The sequence below is a fragment of the Pogona vitticeps genome, chromosome 5, assembly GCF_051106095.1.
Source record: "Pogona vitticeps strain Pit_001003342236 chromosome 5, PviZW2.1, whole genome shotgun sequence".
NCBI lineage: Eukaryota > Metazoa > Chordata > Lepidosauria > Squamata > Agamidae > Pogona > Pogona vitticeps.
The window spans coordinates 101,071,089-101,088,716 of record NC_135787.1 but is presented as its reverse complement, the minus strand read 5'-3'; the positions used below and the strand labels follow the sequence as shown (position 1 = coordinate 101,088,716).

Below are 17,628 nucleotides of genomic sequence, written 5' to 3'. Positions count from 1 at the left end.
TTACAAGAGGGAGTGGCTTGTAACATAAATCCAGGAATTTTATTGATCATCCATGACTGTTCAGCTATATGAAAGTTGACACAAGACGACTTTACCATTTTTACACAACAGAAAGACCACAGAGCTGTCACTGCACAAAAAATTTCTTTGTTCTACTTAACCTACACACGCTCACCCATGTACACATCATCAACAACTAGTTGGGCTCTACATGGTAATGGAAATCCACTGAAGTTTTGTCTTAATTGATCAAAACTGAAAATTTGCATAAATATTTCCCTAAGTTATTGCTAGTTCCCACACCAGACTGTATAACTAGTGCATAACTATTTCCCACATAAATGAGAGATGTTTTTATCTGTCGGTGCTGATGGGTGGTGGCATCAGACTCCTGTGTGGCTCAAAATCCATCTATAGCTCTTATGCCCTCCAGAATGTAACTGTAGAGAATAAACACTTGATTCACACATGTGCATGCGTGCGTGCACGCGTGTACACACACACACACAAGTCCCCTCCCTGGCCACCACATTGAACCACCATAACAAGAGAGGAGGCTGGCCAGGCCACCACCTTCAGACCAGGGGCTGCCGCAGTGCCAACACCAGGGGCCTAAGTAAACCTGACACCCATCTTTCTTGGGCCACTTCCTGGAGAGGAATAGCAGCATGGTATTTAGTGAATATTGATTGATTGAAAAAAACAGAACATAACCAAAACCATGCTGATCAGATCCGTGTAATTCAAAGGAGAAATGTATATTTATCTATTAATGTAATAGTTATTTGTAATTGTTTTTATTGTGTTTGAATAATTCTGATATTTGATATTTTGTGAACTGCTATGGGCACCGAAAGTGGAAAAGTAGATTGGAAGTCAATAGATGAACTTGGATGCTGCAAGGGAACTGCCAGTGTGTTTGTTTGTTTGTTTGTTTGTTTGTTTGACTTGTATGCCGCCCACACTCTGCAAGAGTCTCCAGTCAGCTATAAGAAAGTAGTTAAAAGTTCCAGGGTGCTGTCAGACCCCCCCAATAATAAAAAATCACTCATACACAAGGCTACCTGCTGATTTTCCACATAATTTATTGTACTATATTGGCCACTTTCCCTTCCTATCTGCTTCTGCTAAGCTGGGTAATTTTGCCAGGCATAATTGATCAGGGATGTGGCTGAATGATCTGCTGCTTCAGGTTTGGCTTTTTCCAGGCAAGAGACACACTTTCTAGAGTACAGTATCTCTTAAGCAAATCTTAGGGACAGGAGTGGGGGCAGAGGGGGCTCTTCCAAAGCCTTTAAAAAAAAAAATTATTTATTCCCTTTTTTCTGAGTTGTCGTTGTTTGAGTTGACTAGATAGGCGGGATATAAATAAAATAAATAAATAAATAAATAATTTAGTCATGTCTGACTCTTCGTGACCCCATGGGCCAGAGCATGCCAGGCCCTCCTGTCTTCCACTGCCTCCCAGAGTTGGGTCAAATTCATGTTGGTGGATTCGATGACACTGTCCAACCATCTCATCCTCTGTCGTCCCCTTCTCCTCTTGCCCTTACACTTTCCTAACATCAAGGTCTTTTCCAAGGAGTCTTCTCTTCTCATGAGAGAAGTACTTTTTCTGAGTACTGCAAGTAAAACTTTCCTCCAGTTTTGGTTTCAGGGGGAAAGTGCATCTTGCCTGTCAGCAGACTGTGGAAACAAAGGAGGCAGAGTTGAATTCCTTGGGAATTATTCGTAAGCACCCATAAATCTACACAGATAATGAAGGGGTAACAATTATTTTCTTTATCTTGTGTTATGGCTTGCATTGCTCTCCTATCAGGATTGCAGAGAAACAAGTTATATGCAAAGAATGAAATCTATATGTGATAGTATGATATTTAGGATATTATAATGTATGTTGCATGATGCCTCAATTTATCCATCCGTGGGTGATGCTGTGTATAAAGCAAATTGGGAAGCCTTTCCTGCTAGATGGCACCTGTTTTATTATGCAGTCTTACCACGTTTGAATGGTGACTGGGCATATGGGATAATGTGTGGCAAAATCTGCTCCCCTGCCTTGAAGATTGAAACTCCATCAAGTATGCCTTCCCTGGGTATCCAATTTAGCTTTTGGTGGAGAAGAAACCACTCAGCAGTAGATTTTCTGGTGTAGAAACATTTCATTGCTAGTTATATAGCAAAGGAAATTGGGGGAAAGCAAAACAAAGAGTCATTTTTCAGGTTTGAAAACATTTGTGTCTCTTCTTTTCTCTTGTAATGAATACCTTCACTGTTTCCTTCTTCCTTATCTTCCCCTCTCTTTCATTTCCCCATTCCTCTGCTCCAGTTCTTTGTTTTCTAGGCTGAGAGTCTGAGCTGGGAAGTCCCTACTTTAAATGTTTCTTTTGCCGTGAATACATACAAGTGGTCTTTGACAAGCTATTATGTTCTCAGCCATAGCCTACTATCTGGCACATGAGATAATTGTACCGACCTGCCTTGCAGGAGAGTTGCATGGGTTTCTGAGAGAAGGAATTACTTCAGGGCTTTGATATGCTGAAGTAATAGATAAAATGCTAAGGCTACACACTTCTAAGGTTACACTGTGGTTCCCAGTGTGGTGTAATGGATAGAGTGATGGACTAGGACTTTGGAGAACAGGATTTGAATCCCCACTTGGACATGGAAACTGACTGGGGGAGTGGAACTAATACAGCCACTCCATAAATATCTCACATCTTGAAAACCCTGTTACGGTCGCTGTAAGTCAGTTCTGACTTGATAACACATAACAACACTACCTTTGAGAACACATTAGCAAATCTCATTGAAATCAACCAAATTTACTTTGGCATAAATTTGTTTGGGGTTGTACTGTAAATCTCCTCACTCCTATACTGACTATGGAAAATGTGGGGGAGGCCTATAGGTGATACTTTGCAGGCAGCTGGTGTTGCCTTGAGTTGCTACTTCTTCCTTTTTTTGTCTGTTTTACTTTTGCTGGGGGTTGGGGTCAGTGCTGAGAAGCATTTTGCAAAGTGGCTTTTTGCAAACTTACACAATTTCTGGGACTTGTTGTGTTAGGATAGAATTATTCCTCTTCATGATGCAAAATTATCTAAGAGATGAAAATAAATATGATTGAGTTTACTCAAGCAAGTAATGCAGAATGGCCCAAGTAGAGCAGAGTGGTGTGTTCAATCATACATATTTTTGGACCACAGCATGAGTCGTTTTAAGACTTGAAAAAAACCCAAACTTGTCTGACATTATATCCTGCAGCAATTGTCATAGACAATCACATAATTTGAATTAACTTTATAAATATGAGCAGTCATGTGGTAGTAAATTTTAAAATATAGGTACTCATTGTAGCAGTTCCCCTAGTTATGTCCCCAAGTAGAGTTTAAAAGTGCACGAAGCTGTGTTGATCCATATTAACAAACCAATTCTAACCTATTTCGTTTTTTGTTTTAAATCAGGAGCAAGTCTTTTGTAAAACAAATGACTCTTGAGTGCCCATTCAGCTCAGCCAGAGGAGTGTACAATTACAAGCAAAATTCTAGCAAAGAGTTTTCTGAAGGTTGTAGAATACTCTCCTAAGTTGTGCTCTTGGTTCTTTTTTTTTTAAAAAAGCAGACAGTATACAACAATTTTGGCTTCATAAATCTGTCAACTGGGATATAAGGAGTGATTAATTTCCAAAAATAAATACGTAAATGTGGTTTGGGACCTGTGTAAGAGTTCAGCCATATGAGCAAAACTGTGATTCTATATAAGTCTGGATCACAATGTGAGCACTTGCCAGTGTTCGGAAGTAAGACGTTACCAGCAACAGAGTTACCTAAAACGAGTTCCTTTTTTGGACAATGAGGATGAACCAACAATTCCTATCAAAATGTCTTAAAATGACCTTAAAAGCTAGCTTTTGAAAATATCTAGAAAGTGGTAATAGTGACAACAATGATCTGATTTGCTCCCTACTCATTCCATGAGTTCTGAAATGTTACTTTGTACATCATTCTTGTATCAGAGCTAAGGCTCCTGTCTCTCTGGTAACAAAAATGTAATGAGCAACAGAACAACTAATGCAGTAAGTTATTGTTACACCACTATAGCAAGTAATTACAATGAGTAAATTACTTTAGGAGATAAATTACCAAGCTCAAGCACTTGCTTTGTTAGTAGGGAAAAGTGTTCTTTACATATTCATTGGTTGTATAAATACCTGAAGTATGATCTGTCTGTTTCTCTGCTATGCAAAAAAGGGGGCCAAGAGTAGGGAAGCAGGTATTAAACATTACTCGGCAGCGTTGGGGGGTTAATGAAGCTACAAGGCCACCATCAACAGTATTTGGTAGATATTGTTTGTTTTATTCAAAGAAGAGAACACCAAAATCAATGTTTTACTTTAACATTGTAGACTAAAGGTATGATTTGAAGACTGATCTTGGGAGTGAGTCAAGAAAACTGTTTGGAAGAGAACCAGCAGAGGATTAAGCTGATAATTAGGACTAGCACCAACCAGATTTTCCCCTGCCACCGTCCTGTTGTAGGCAGCTGTTTAGGGCACCCGGCTGCTGAACTGCAAGTCACATGGCTATCTCCTCTCTTATTTACAGTCACAGAATGGTATTGACTTGGATAATGGAGAGAGGAGTTCATTCTGAGCCTGTGGGAACTCCTCTTTCCCTCAGATGCTTCTCTTCCTGCAAATAGGTGGCAAACTGAAATCATTGTGCAGACTGCTGTGCCTTGGAAGCTGACAGCCTTCTGGGCATAGTGCCTGTGAGGCAGAGAAACGGCTGGGGTGTTCTGAGAACTAGTCCTAATAGGTAACTTCCCATTTCTGCTGTGAGGAAAGGTTGTATCTTAATTACCTCATTTTCTGTTGTAATTATGTTTTGGGTAGTCCAACAGGACATTCTTCTTCTGAAACCTTCATGGAAATGATATACCACTATGCCAGTTTGACTGAAAACAAGTAATTGCTGCAGCTCTGTTCGGTTGGCAGTCAGCTGTTTTTCTGCTGGTGGTGGTGATTTTTCCCTTGCATAAATGAAAGCAGGCATGAAATGACTGTTACCTTATTTTACATTTGATCGCTTCAATTTCATCATTTAATTTCAAGAGCTCTCAATAAGCTCAGAAAAATAAATGAAAGCATGTGGTGCTTATGTTGATTTCAAGGCTTATACTCAAAATACTTAAGTTCTTGGGAGTTATAAATATCTAATCACTTCTAGTGAAGTTGTGTTGTGTCAGAGAAAAAGCAATAAGAGGTAGAATAGTGTCAAAGGTTTGAATGCAACCCTGGTGGCATCTTCAGTCACTCCTTTCTTCCTCTTCCACATTGCCCTATTATTATTATTATGCATCATCATGATCATCAACTTACAGGTGCAGAGCTGGAAAGGACCCTATGGATCATTCAGTTCAGCCCCTTTTAAGGAGTCACAAGAGGAAATCAATGCCCCAACCTTTGGCTTTGCAGCCAGATACTATTGAGCTGCCCAGCAGTTCTCATTGGCTTACCCAAGTATGCCCACTCACTATTGTCTAGACCAAATCTAGGTTGCATGTATGGCACCCATCCACTCTGGAAGGCACTCAAGCAGCTGCTGCAGTAAAAAAATAAAAATTATATAAGGCTCTACAAGCCTAGCAGCAGCAGGAATTTAAAAAATAAAAGTAGAAAAAGTTAGGTGTCTGTGTTTGAGAGACAAATAGCCTCTAAGACCATTTTGACCATATCTGATCACAGCCTGTATAAAAGCATCAGTCATCCGTTTATTTATTTATTTTAATTCTCACATTCACACACACCTTCTGAACTAAGTGTAATGAAGATTTAGGGAACCTACATTTTTTTAAAAAAGCAAGAAAATTCTAGAATATGGTAGATCTAATAGGTGAGGTACCACTCTCTCCTTGCCATGTTTGGACAAAAAACATCTCACTTGGGTGGATGGGGAATAAGTAGGTCCAGATGCAGTAATAATTAAGATGCAGTGATAGCTAAGCCGCCCAGAGACCTTTAGGTAGTGTGGTTGGTGTGACGTTCCACCCAGTGTTCCCAGTTTGTTTTCCCCAAACCAAGGTTCATTCTCTGGATAATGTTTTGGCTTTCTTCCGCTGCCACCATGGTGAATATCTCTCACCCACACTGCACCATATATGCATCAGACACGTGCTGCCAATGTAACTTGTTTATTTATCTTTTGGTATTTAAATCACAGATGTTCTTTTATCATTGTGTAGGATCACTCATTAAAACTTCTTATATTTGATTACTCGTTTGCTTATTCAGGCATTATATTTACTTATTCACATTAACCAACTCATTAATAATCTCTCTGTCTTTATCCTGACTATTCGATTTATCTCCTTCATAACTCTCCTTCCCATTCTCTCTCCACTCTCCAACTCTTCTATTCTCCTCTCTAACTCTCCATCAACTCCCTCTTATTTTTCTCTCTCTGCCTGTCTAATTGACTCCGCCCCTCCTGTCTTCTCATAGGCTCCTGCACTTGAGCTTCAGTTATGATAGACAGGAGTGACGTGGGCATTCCACCACAGTCGACATATAAGTTCTATCAGTCAATCCATCAATCCATCAATCAACCAAAAAATCAATCAATAAACTAGAAGCCAACATGGATTTGTCAAGAACAAATCCTATCAGACTAATCTGATCTCATTTTTTTGATTGGGTAACCTATCTGATAGAGGGAACTTTGTAGACATAGCATATCTTTTCAGCAAAGCTTTTGACAAAGTGCCCCATGATATTCTGATTAGCAAGCTAACTAGGTGTGGGCTGGATAGATAAAGTGTCAGGTGGGAACACAATCGACTACAGAATTGTACTCAGAGGATGATGGTGATGATTAATGGCTCCTTCTCCCACTGCAAGGAGGTAACAAGTGGGGTACCCCAAGGCTCAGTCCTGGGTCTGGTGCTCTTAAACATTTTTTATTAATGACTTGGATGAGGGAGTGCAGGGAATGCATGTCACAATTGCAGATGACACAAAATTGGGTGGAATAGCTAATACCCTGGAAGACAGAAACAAAATTCAAAATGCTCTTGATCAGCTGGAGCATTGGGCTGAAAACAAGAGAATGAAATTCAGCAGGAATAACTGCAAGGTACTTTACCTTGGAAAAAGAAACCAAATGCACAGTTACAAGATGAAAGATACCTGGCTCAGCAATACTACAGGCAAGAAGGATCTTGAATTGTCGTAGATCACAAGCTGAATAGGAGCCAATAGTGTGATGTGGCTACAAAAACAAGGTAAATGCTTTTTAGGCTACATTAACAGAAATATAGTTTCCAAATCCCGCTAAATGCTAGTTCCCTTCTATTCAGTGCTGGTTAGGCTTTACCTTGAGTGCTGTGTCCAATTCTGGACACCACACTTCAGGAAGGATGCTGACATATTGGAACAAGTTGAGAGGAGAGCAACAAGAATGACCAGGGGCCTGGAAACCAAGCCCTGTGAGGAAAGACTGGAAGAACTCAGCATGTTTAGCCTTGATACAGAGGGGTTATATGACAACACATTTCAAATACTGGAAAGGATGACATACAGAGGAGGGGCAGAATCTGTTCTCGATCATCTCAGAGTGCAGAACACACAACAATGGGCTCAAGTTAAAGGAAGCCAGATTTTGATTGAATATCAGGAAAAACGTCCTAACTGTTAGAGCAGTACGACAGTGGAACCAGTTACCTCGGGAATTGGTGAGTGCTCCAACACTGGAGGCATTTAAGAAAAACTTAGATAATCACCTGGCAGGTATGCTTTGATTGTATTCCTGCATTGAGCAGGGAGGTAGACTTGATGGCCTTATAGGCCCCTTCCAACTTCACTATTCTATGATTCTTCTTATTTCTCAACCATCCAAGTGAGCTGTTTTTTTATGTCAATCTGGGAGCTCAGGGGCTGGAGTTTCCAGGAGTAGTTTTGGCTTTCATGGGGGCTTCAGCTGTTAATCTCCTTCTACTTTGGCCATTCCTTCATTTGCTATAGCAACTGGCACCAACTATATTTGCTCAAATTTCAGGACTTTTATTTGTTTGTTTGTTTGTTTGTTTATACCCTGCCCATCTGGTCTAATCCCCAAAATTTTTTAATCCCCAAAACACCAGAGCTAACTTCAGTCATTTGGAGGAATACTGTAACTGATCCAAGCATGACTGAGGACTTCTTGAACTGCCCAGTATTTGCTTTGGAAATGTACAATTATCCCTGTGTTGCCTCATTTAGACAAGTCCCACCCCCTGCCAAAGCCAGTGCACACTTCTAGGTCTCCATGGTAGGAACTCTTAAGCTGACTGATAGTTGGCCCCTTCCTGGCCTTGTCTTTAGACCCCGTTCTTTCACTTAGCTTAGTCTGAGCAAAACATGCATAGGAAATGGATTCTAGCCCAAGGAAGCTTCTGCCGCTCTTCCCCGATAAATCCAAAATAGTTAACTCACTGGAAATGTTGCCTGAGGTTTGTGTCTGTTGCCGTAGTATTTCTCCTCATGGGACTGTGTTTCAGTGTTGATATTGGGAAATGGTACCTTGTTCATGAGGCTATAAATTTTGTCTCTTCAGAAATGCTTAATTGCAGAATACATTTTCCTTTTGTCTAGCAGTGTGACAGAGGGTGTGAGGAGAAGGATTGTGTGTGGGAGGAATTTAGTTCTTTGTCTTCTAACCTTTTTTATATATATTGGCAACATCGTCAGACTTCATTAATCAGCCGGCAATCACTGCTCAGTGGGCTAATTTAGAGTCCTGCTTGTACACTTGATCAGCAAATGCAAGCCATGTGTTATGTCAGCAGGTCGGAGGGGGGGTTGATGGAACACGGGATTTTCACCCTCATTCCAGAAAGGGGCTGTCGCTGCTTCCAGGAAGCAGCACTTGGCTCTGTTTCTGGGAGTTTGGAAGATTTATCTCCTCCTGGTAAAGCTTTTGTGGCTTCTAGTGTTTTCCAATCAATATGCTTTTCTCCGGTCTTTTAAATAGGGCAGATTTTGAAAAGAAAAGCTGCGCTCCTATGAGTGGTGGCTGGAATTCTTAAGACATTCAAATAAGGTAAATGTCCAGTGGGAAAAGAAGAAGCTGGTCCTACTCTAGCCATTGAGGCTAGAGAAGATAAAAGCTGCATAGTGAGGAAAACAGAGTGAGGACGGCTGAGTAAAACATAAGATTTATCAGTATTTGGACATACTATAGCATCTTAGGAAAAGCAGAAGAAGAACAGAAATTGCTGAATGACAGATAGCACCTGCAAGAATCTGGTTAGGGTTTTAGGAACAAAATGGTAGAAACTGGAGTTACCCAGCACTCCTCCGGCTTCTAAAATTTCAGGAGAGGAGCCCAGCTAGATTCTTGGTGTAAACTGAGAGCAGGTCTAATTCTAGACCTGGCAGATTTTGGTTAGGATATGGAAACTTGAAAATTGTCCGGGACAACACTGTTTTACTGGGCAGAGCAATAACCTAATCCTTGCTGGCTGCAGATAAAAGTTCTGAAGCACATCTGTAATCTATGTGATCTAAAAACTTTCAGAACTGAAATGTGAGTTGCTCGCTTGTGTGAGACTTTTATAGTTGTTTAATCATCAAATTCTGAAAAGTTTCCAGCCTTCATGTGTGTGTGTTCCCTTTGCCGTCAAGTTGGAACCAAATTGTAACAACCCTTCAAGATAAGCAAGACATTTGAGGAGTGGTTCTACCAGTTCCATTCCCCAGTGAGTTTCCATGGTGGAGTGGGGATTTGAACCCTGTTCTTCAGAGCACTGATCCATCACTCTGTTCACTACAGTACACTGGGAATCATGGGGACTGATAAAATCTTTAAAAGGCTGCCATGGCATGCTAGATATGGAGTACAGAAAGAAAGGAAGGAAGGAAGGAAGGAAGGAAGGAAGGAAGGAAGGAAGGAAGGAAGGAAGGAAGGAAGGAAGGAAGGAAGGAAGGAAGGAAGGAAGGGAGGGAGGGAGGGAGGGAGGGAGGGAGGGAGGGAGAGAGAGAGAGAGAGAAAGAAAGAAAGAAAGAAAGAAAGAAAGAAAGAAAGAAAGAAAGAAAGAAAGAAAGAAAGAGAAAGAAAGAAAGAAAGAAAGAAAGAAAGAAAGAAAGAAAGAAAGAAAGAAAGAAAGAAAGAAAGAAAGAAAGAAAGGTCATAACTCATAAGTCAGTAACTCCTTGCACTCAAGTAAGTCTCTTGATTTTTGTGGTAAGAGTGTGTTTGGTTCACAGTTTTGAATGTCTTTGGATGGCAAAAGCCCACTTTCTTTTATTCTGGTCTTCTCTTCTGAAATGCCCCATGCCCTTCCTTCTAAGCTTTAGTTTCAAAGCTGGTATGTTTTTGCCAGGATTGTGTGGCTGGACAGAGTCCTGATGCTGTAATTAGAGAAGGTTGCTTCCCCCCCCCCCACACACACACACACTCTTTTTTTTTATGAAGTGCAGAACTTGCCTTGGGGGTATTTCTAGTTTCCCAGACACTTCTCTTGCCAGCTGCAAATACTGATTTCCCACCCCCATCGAAAAGATTTGAGCTAGATCTTGAACATTTGAGATTCTCAGAATTTCTTTCCCATGCCTGGCCAAGGTATCCTGGCTGGGAGATTCTGGAAGCTGTAGATCCAAAAAGTAACTTTTCTTGGCCTGGACTCCAACCAGCTTTTGTTTATGTTTTTTTTTGGGGGGGGGTTATCACACCTCCACAGCTTTTGCCTGTTTCTCCATTACTGCCACCTTTTCTCTTTCCTGGCATTTACATCTTCCCTTCCCACCCTCGTCCCACCCCCTGAATAATCACTGTGAAGTTTATGCTGGCTCTTATTCCAGAGCATCCAGCTTTAAGAGCCTAGAAATGGCAAAACAGCTGTGGTTTTGGACATAACTTCAAGTCCCCACAATATAATTGGTTACTTCATACAGCCTTCCGTGAAACAGCCAGGCACGGCTTGTGCTGTTTGGCACACCTTCTCGGTTTATGCAGCACCCTGAGCTCAGAAGAGTGACTTATGAGTGCTTGGGAAGAAAACTGTAGGTGGGTCCAGACATTCAGATTGGAAAGGTATGACCCCCAAAGATATTTCGAAAAGGCAAGCCAGCATTTCCACTAATCTGTAAGATTCATTCTACATACTTGTTAAGAGATCTTGGGTGCAACAGGTTCACACACTGCCGCTTCTGTTCCCTTCTTCTCCTCCAACTCAGAGATTTCCCCTTTTTGAGACCAACCGTGCTACAGCTGTTCCAGGCTGCAACCAGAATTAAACACAGCGAGATTGAAATTCCAGGTTGAGCTAACTATGGGCAGCATTAGTAAAGGTGCAAATGTATTTTCCATAGTATTATCAACAAAAAAAAGAAGCAGGAAGAGATTGGAATGTGAAATAGGGAAGGAAGGGGTTATGTAAGGGTATTACCTTGGCTCAGGTACTTGACTTGCATTGTGTGTGCTTCCTTGATGGCATGTAAACTCACAGAATGTCCAAGACAGGGAAGGGTGTTTCCGCGCCGCCCCCCCAACTACCAGAATTCCTCAGTGACTGGACTATTCTCAGACTTGTAGTTCAAATAAGTAACTTTTCCTTGTCTGGGGAATCCCCAAGGCTGTGTTACCTGTGCTAAAATGAAGCAAGATTATTATTTTTTTACTTTAAAAATGGCAGATTTGTGTAACTTGTATATATGATGCTCAGGATAGTCCCTTTAGCTGGGCAAGTCAAAAGAGCTTTTCAGAGCACTGAAAACCTGGTCCTTCTCCAAGGAGCAATCTTACCCAGGAACTTCTCTGGCTTCTAAGGTTTCACAAGGCAGTGATCACACACTTTCTTCTCCGTCATAAGGGCAATGTCATTTTCTTAATAATAAGAACTGATTTGCAGGAAGGCAAATTCCTCACCCATTTTTCTCATCTTGTTTTGTATATTTTATACATGGGGTTGCAGAATAACTGAATAGGCATAGAACTATCCTTTACAGCGGCATAGGTAGCTCAGCTTTGCTTTGCTCAGTCCAAGTCTTGGTCCACATTTTTCATGTAATGTGACCAACATGGTTTTCTGCTGCCCTCTGCTTGTGACACTCTACAATCTAGGTATCATGAATTAATCTCCTTGGAGTGTTCACCATAGATTGCATCTACTTTGTCTCAAAAGTGCAGCAGGATTACTTTTCTCCCCTATGCTGGGGATGGAAGGAAAGGGCGCCTGCTTTTTTTCCTGTCTTATAGCTCTCATGCAACAAGCAGGAATATCCATCTTCTTTCTCTACTGAATTTTTGAAAGTGGTGGTGGTCTTTCAATCTGAACATGGAATGAATTATGTAATTATGTCCCTGAAGGTTCAGATCTACTAGGCCAGGCAAAAAGGCACATCAGGCATCTGTCAGATGACAAAATGTGTGGTCCTTTACCTGTTGCTTTATTTTTAAAGGAGTCAATGGTTCCTGTAACACCATTCAGTTTTCTATTCTCCACTGTCTGCCTGAAGCATAGGCACAGTTGTGAAGTACAGTACTGACATGCATTTTGAATAATGGAAAATGGAAAAGAGAGATTTAGGCAAAATCTTGGGCTTACCCTGTCAGTGTGAATAACCAAAGAACAACCAAGTTGTCATCTCTAGGTTTTTAGTTTGTAAATGTTTTGACATAGATTTATTTGTCAGTTTTGAAGCAAAGTAAAAAAAAAAAGGGAGAGGACAACAGGACACTGAAAGTCAAGGGAAATGTACTAGCAGAAATCAGGACAGTATTGTGTGGACAGGAGAGAAAAATTAGTACCATAGCTCCAGAATCAGGAACCTGCCAGAGAGCAAATTCTCTGTCTGGAGAACCCTAAACTGAATAAAACTATTCTTCCAAAGGAAATATGCCAGCTTTTTTTAATAGGTGAAGGTATCTTAAGAAAAGAAAAGAAAAAGTCTTTCTGCGTGGTAATATTCCTGCCCGTGAGCAGTTCAAGAGTTGTTCTCATCAGGTGGGGAGCCTGCGTTATATAGGAAGATTCCTTATCCCAAGGCAGTCAGTTGGTTGATGTGGTCATCTGGCTTGTCTGGGAATCTTTTTGTTTCTTTTCTTTTCTAGTAGGAAGTTGCATCTGTGAGCTGCTCCAAGCAAATCATATGCTCTCTGTCACTCTGAGCTCTGGTTCCTCAGTTGTGAAGATCATAATACAGAATGGATCATGACACATAGTTAACTGTAGGGAGCATAATTATTATGACAAATCTACAGGCCATTCAAAGGTTGTTACCTGTGGTAGTTCCACGAACCCTTCATGCTCCAAAGGATGAACTGGTGTTTGGGACATAAGATCAGCATTTCCATTCAGTGCCTGGGTATTTCCAGAAGGATCTTGCTGATTACTTTTAGCAACAGTGTGACCCAATGGCCTCATTCAGATAATCAGTCTTTGTAGGACAAGCGTTTGTTCAGATGCCATGCTAGCCTGTCCTTTGGTGAAAGGTCTCAATGTCTTCTTTCAGTTAGAAGATACATATGTATGCAGAAATGGAGGGTATATCAGGTCTCATGGTATAGCATTCCAGAAGCTGGTTGTCTTCCCATGGGTAGCAAGGTGCCTCTGGCCAGGTGTAGTATGGGAAGAGCCGAGTGGAAATTCTTCCACTGAAGACAGAGGGATCGGCCACTGCTAGAAGATACATGTCAAAGATCTGATCAGAGATATATTCCCATATGTGCTACATGAAATTATCCTTGCAACATAGTGTACCACAACAAGCAAAACAATGAGTCATTTCATAAGGAGTGGAAAATATTATAGTTTCTCATCCACTTGGAGATAACAACATCTATCAACCTCTAGTCATGTATCTTAAACAAAACGTATCAACTTCTAACCATGTGTTTACTTTTTTTTTATCTAAGCAAACCTCCTGCATATTACCTTGTCTCCTTGTTAAAATGCATATGCGTCCACATACGTATGCTTGCTCACGCACATGCGCGCATGCACGCACACACACACACAGATACAGAGTAAACTTTAGTCAGTGATTGCTTCTTTTGAATAACTGAGGCTCAACTTTAGCAGCATTACAGCCTGTCTCTTTAGTTGCTGTAAAACTGTTGTGGTCCTCACCATTAGCTGTGCTTATGGACTCCTGATATGTGGAATTATGTGTTGTTTTTTAATGGCAATTTTCATCACCGTGCATCTCAGATCACTATTGTTTTGGTTCTCTATGTCAACAAAATCAGAGAAATAACATTTTGGTTCAAGCCTCAGTTCAAATGTGAATCACGCAGTGCTCTTAGGCAAACTCTCAGTTTTAATGTCAGAACAGTAGTGGGTCATCTTACAGACTGTTGTGGAAGTATTCTAGGAGAAGTATGTGAAACACTTTGAACAAAGAGGTACAGTTTATATTCTATCATTAAAAAAAGAAGAAAAGCTTTGATCCAAGTGATCAGTATTCTGTATCAGCAATAATAGAATGCTGTGATCTGTATAAATTGTGCCAACTGAAACATTAGTATGGGTTTTCCTACTTTTCACAAGTTGATCCTGCAGTTGTCTTTTTCTATAATTTATTCCTTTTCTTGCTAGTCATATGGAGAGATCCTGGAGCTGTGCAGGAGAATCATATTCCTGGCTTTCAGTGCATAGCAGATGCTGTTACTATGATAAGGGCACTTTAAAAAAATACCTAGGTACCTTATGCCAAGAACATGGAAGATTAGTATATGCTGTGGCAGGACTACCTGGCAGCTTTTCCATGTGAACACTTACATGTCCCTACTTTTCTTTCCTGCAACGGGCACAGTAGTTTTTCTCCACAGAGGGTTGTGTCTGTTGCCTTTCCTATGTTGCAGCTACAGAGGTTACCAATAGCTGCCAGGTACAAAAGGCAGAAAGAAAGCCTCTTTTTATTTTGACTGATTTCCAGGTATGCAGGTGGTTGTAGCAGGCAAGGTCTTTTTCTGTCTGACTAGAGATGAACATTTCCAGAAACACTGATGGTGAAAACAGTTTAGGTCCATATTCGAGTACGATGGATAAGATAGTCAGGCTTGAGAGGTTACACTCCATGCAATATTGATGTTAATGTTGGAACCAAATGTCATGGCATATTCTTTAAGCTCAAAATGTAACTGCATGAATAAAGGAGTCTCTCTTTTGTTAGAAAAACAGCTGAGAAATCAGACATTTTCCAGCGTGCGTCACAAATGTGATAATAACACTTGCAGTTTTAATTGTTTGATTAGCAAGGATGATCAGTGGACTGAAAACCAGGCCTTGTGAGGAAACACTGAAAGACCTGGGCACATTCAGCCGTGAGAAAAGAAGACTGAGGGGAGATATGATGGCACTTTTCAAATACTCGAAAGGCTGTCATGCAGAGGAGGCACAGGATCTGTTTTCAGTCATCCCTGAGGGCAGGACATGCAACAATTGGCTCAAATTACAGGAAGCCAGATTTAGGCTGAATTTCAGGAAAAACGTCTTTACTGTTAGAGTAGTACAACCATGGAACTGATTATCCCAGAGGTGGTGAACGCTCGAACACTTGGAGGCATTCGAGAGAATATTGGACAATGATCTGTCAGATATACTTTGATTTGGATTCCTGCATGGAGCAGGGGGTTGAACTTGATGTCCTTATAAATCACTCTCAGCTCAATTATTCTATGGTTCTATGATTGATTTCTTATTTACCACACTGAGTGCTATGTTTTGAGAGAAAGGAGGAATACAATTTTAAAATCTGTGTTTTTACAGTTGGCTCGTGTTCATTTCATTACCTGTGTTTGTCTTCTTTATTTTCCCATTGCTTCGCTTGCAGCTATCTCTGTCATTGGCTAAATTTAGGTGGTAAGTTCCTTGCATAGGCTTAGGCAGAATGGTGTGGCTGCCTTAGTTGACAGCAAATTACTAGTTAGTTAATTTGTAGTCATTGTTTTTTTTTATTTCCAGGGATTTAAAATACTGTAGTGGTTATGCAATGTTCTGCCTTGTATACCAAAATAAATTGTCTAGCTTTGAACAATTTTGCACCTTTATGGGGGTGCTGGTGTGGCAAAAAAAAAAATCCAGTCTTTCTAGGACTAATTGGGCCTTTAGCCCTCCTTTTAGTCTTAATAATATGAAATAATTTTTAAAAGAATGGAAGAGAGAGAGAGAGAGGAAAAATCTGTAGTTTTATATATGTCAGAAACATTATTGTTACATTTATAATCCATGTTTTCTCCAAGGAGTTCAAGTTGATAACCTTTTATTTTCTTCCATCCCATTTTATCCTCACAACAACCCTAAGCTAGGCTCATCCTCAGCAGGATCAGCTCCATCAAAATCAGTCTCGACAGTGGAGAGAGTTGCTTTCTACCCCATCCCACCTGCCTTATGTGCCCTCAAAGGACTTATTCTCCCCTGACACACTACTACCTTCCTCCTTGCTGTCCAAATGTCTACTCCAAAGGTCTTCCCAGTTGGTCATGTGGAGCAAATTGTGAGGTTGTATGACTGGTGCACAGGGAAAAGAAACTGCATATCCTAACATTAATACCACACACTTCTCTGAACTTGGTTTCATATATACAGTAAGAATAATTTTGGAAGTGAAAGGGATTGCTCTTTTGCTGCTTAAAGTTAAAGAGAAGCAGGAAAAAAATTGGTTCCTAGAACAGGTAAACTTAACAAATCGTCCTCTGAGCCTCATTCCACTCAAGGGGAAACTCGTTGTGACCCCGGGGCTCAGACCTATCATTTCCCAACTGGAACTTGCAGAGGTTCACCAAAACACCAGAAGTCAAGTGCTCCGGTCAAAGCAGGCTCTTGCATCTATATAACTTGCTATATAGAGAACAAACATTGATGGATACACAGAGCATGGGAAATTTTTAAAAATAGTTGTAGGCCATTGCAGTGATAATCAATTTTTAAAAAACTATTTTGTTTTCCATTTTTAATAACATGTAAAATGTATACACCTCATGATGGCCTTGACTTCCACCACAGAGTGTATGATAGAGCAGAAGCCAGCACTTGAACTACACAGTATTCCTTCTGTGCCAATTTAATGAGTGTACTCTGTAGCTATAAACTGTAGTTAAAAAGTTACAATTGGCACCATAAACGAAATCACTTTATCACTTGCTAAGTGTCAGTCATTGTGCAATTCAGTTATACCTTCATTACTGGGGAAAGGAATTAATTACAAGTAACTCATTATTTGTAGTGATTTATTTTCATGTCTTGTGTACTGTACAAACAAATATCTCTTTGCAGATGCATGTTGTCAGCACTGTGCTACTTTCCACTGTGTTTGGATGTGCATCAGTGTCCACTTTCTTGATGTATGTCTAATCAAACGTGATAGATAGATACCATCCAAACACTGATTTGTTCTTGTCGTTCCCAGTCCAATAAGCACTTCCTTGTGTTGATCTTCTCAGACAGAACAAGGTGAAGATGCGCAGGTGGAATGTTGCAAAGGAAGAAAACCTGACCCTGTTGTTCTGCTTTGTTAATGTAATTTTGAATTTCATTTATAATGAAGTAAAGCCCAGCTCTAAACCACCTCCAAAAAACAAGCAGATCACTATTTTCAATTATATCTACACATGTTATGCCTTGAAGAAGTGAAAATTAAAAATGTTTAAA

At 40.5% G+C, this 17,628-nt stretch overlaps 1 protein-coding gene across 1 annotated transcript in view; it reads left to right on the top strand.

Moving 5' to 3' along the window:
* The window catches only part of ETV6 (ETS variant transcription factor 6), a 190,099-nt gene that overhangs the window by 133,068 nt on the left and 39,403 nt on the right, over positions 1-17,628 (top strand). The gene's annotated exons all lie outside the window — the stretch shown is intronic.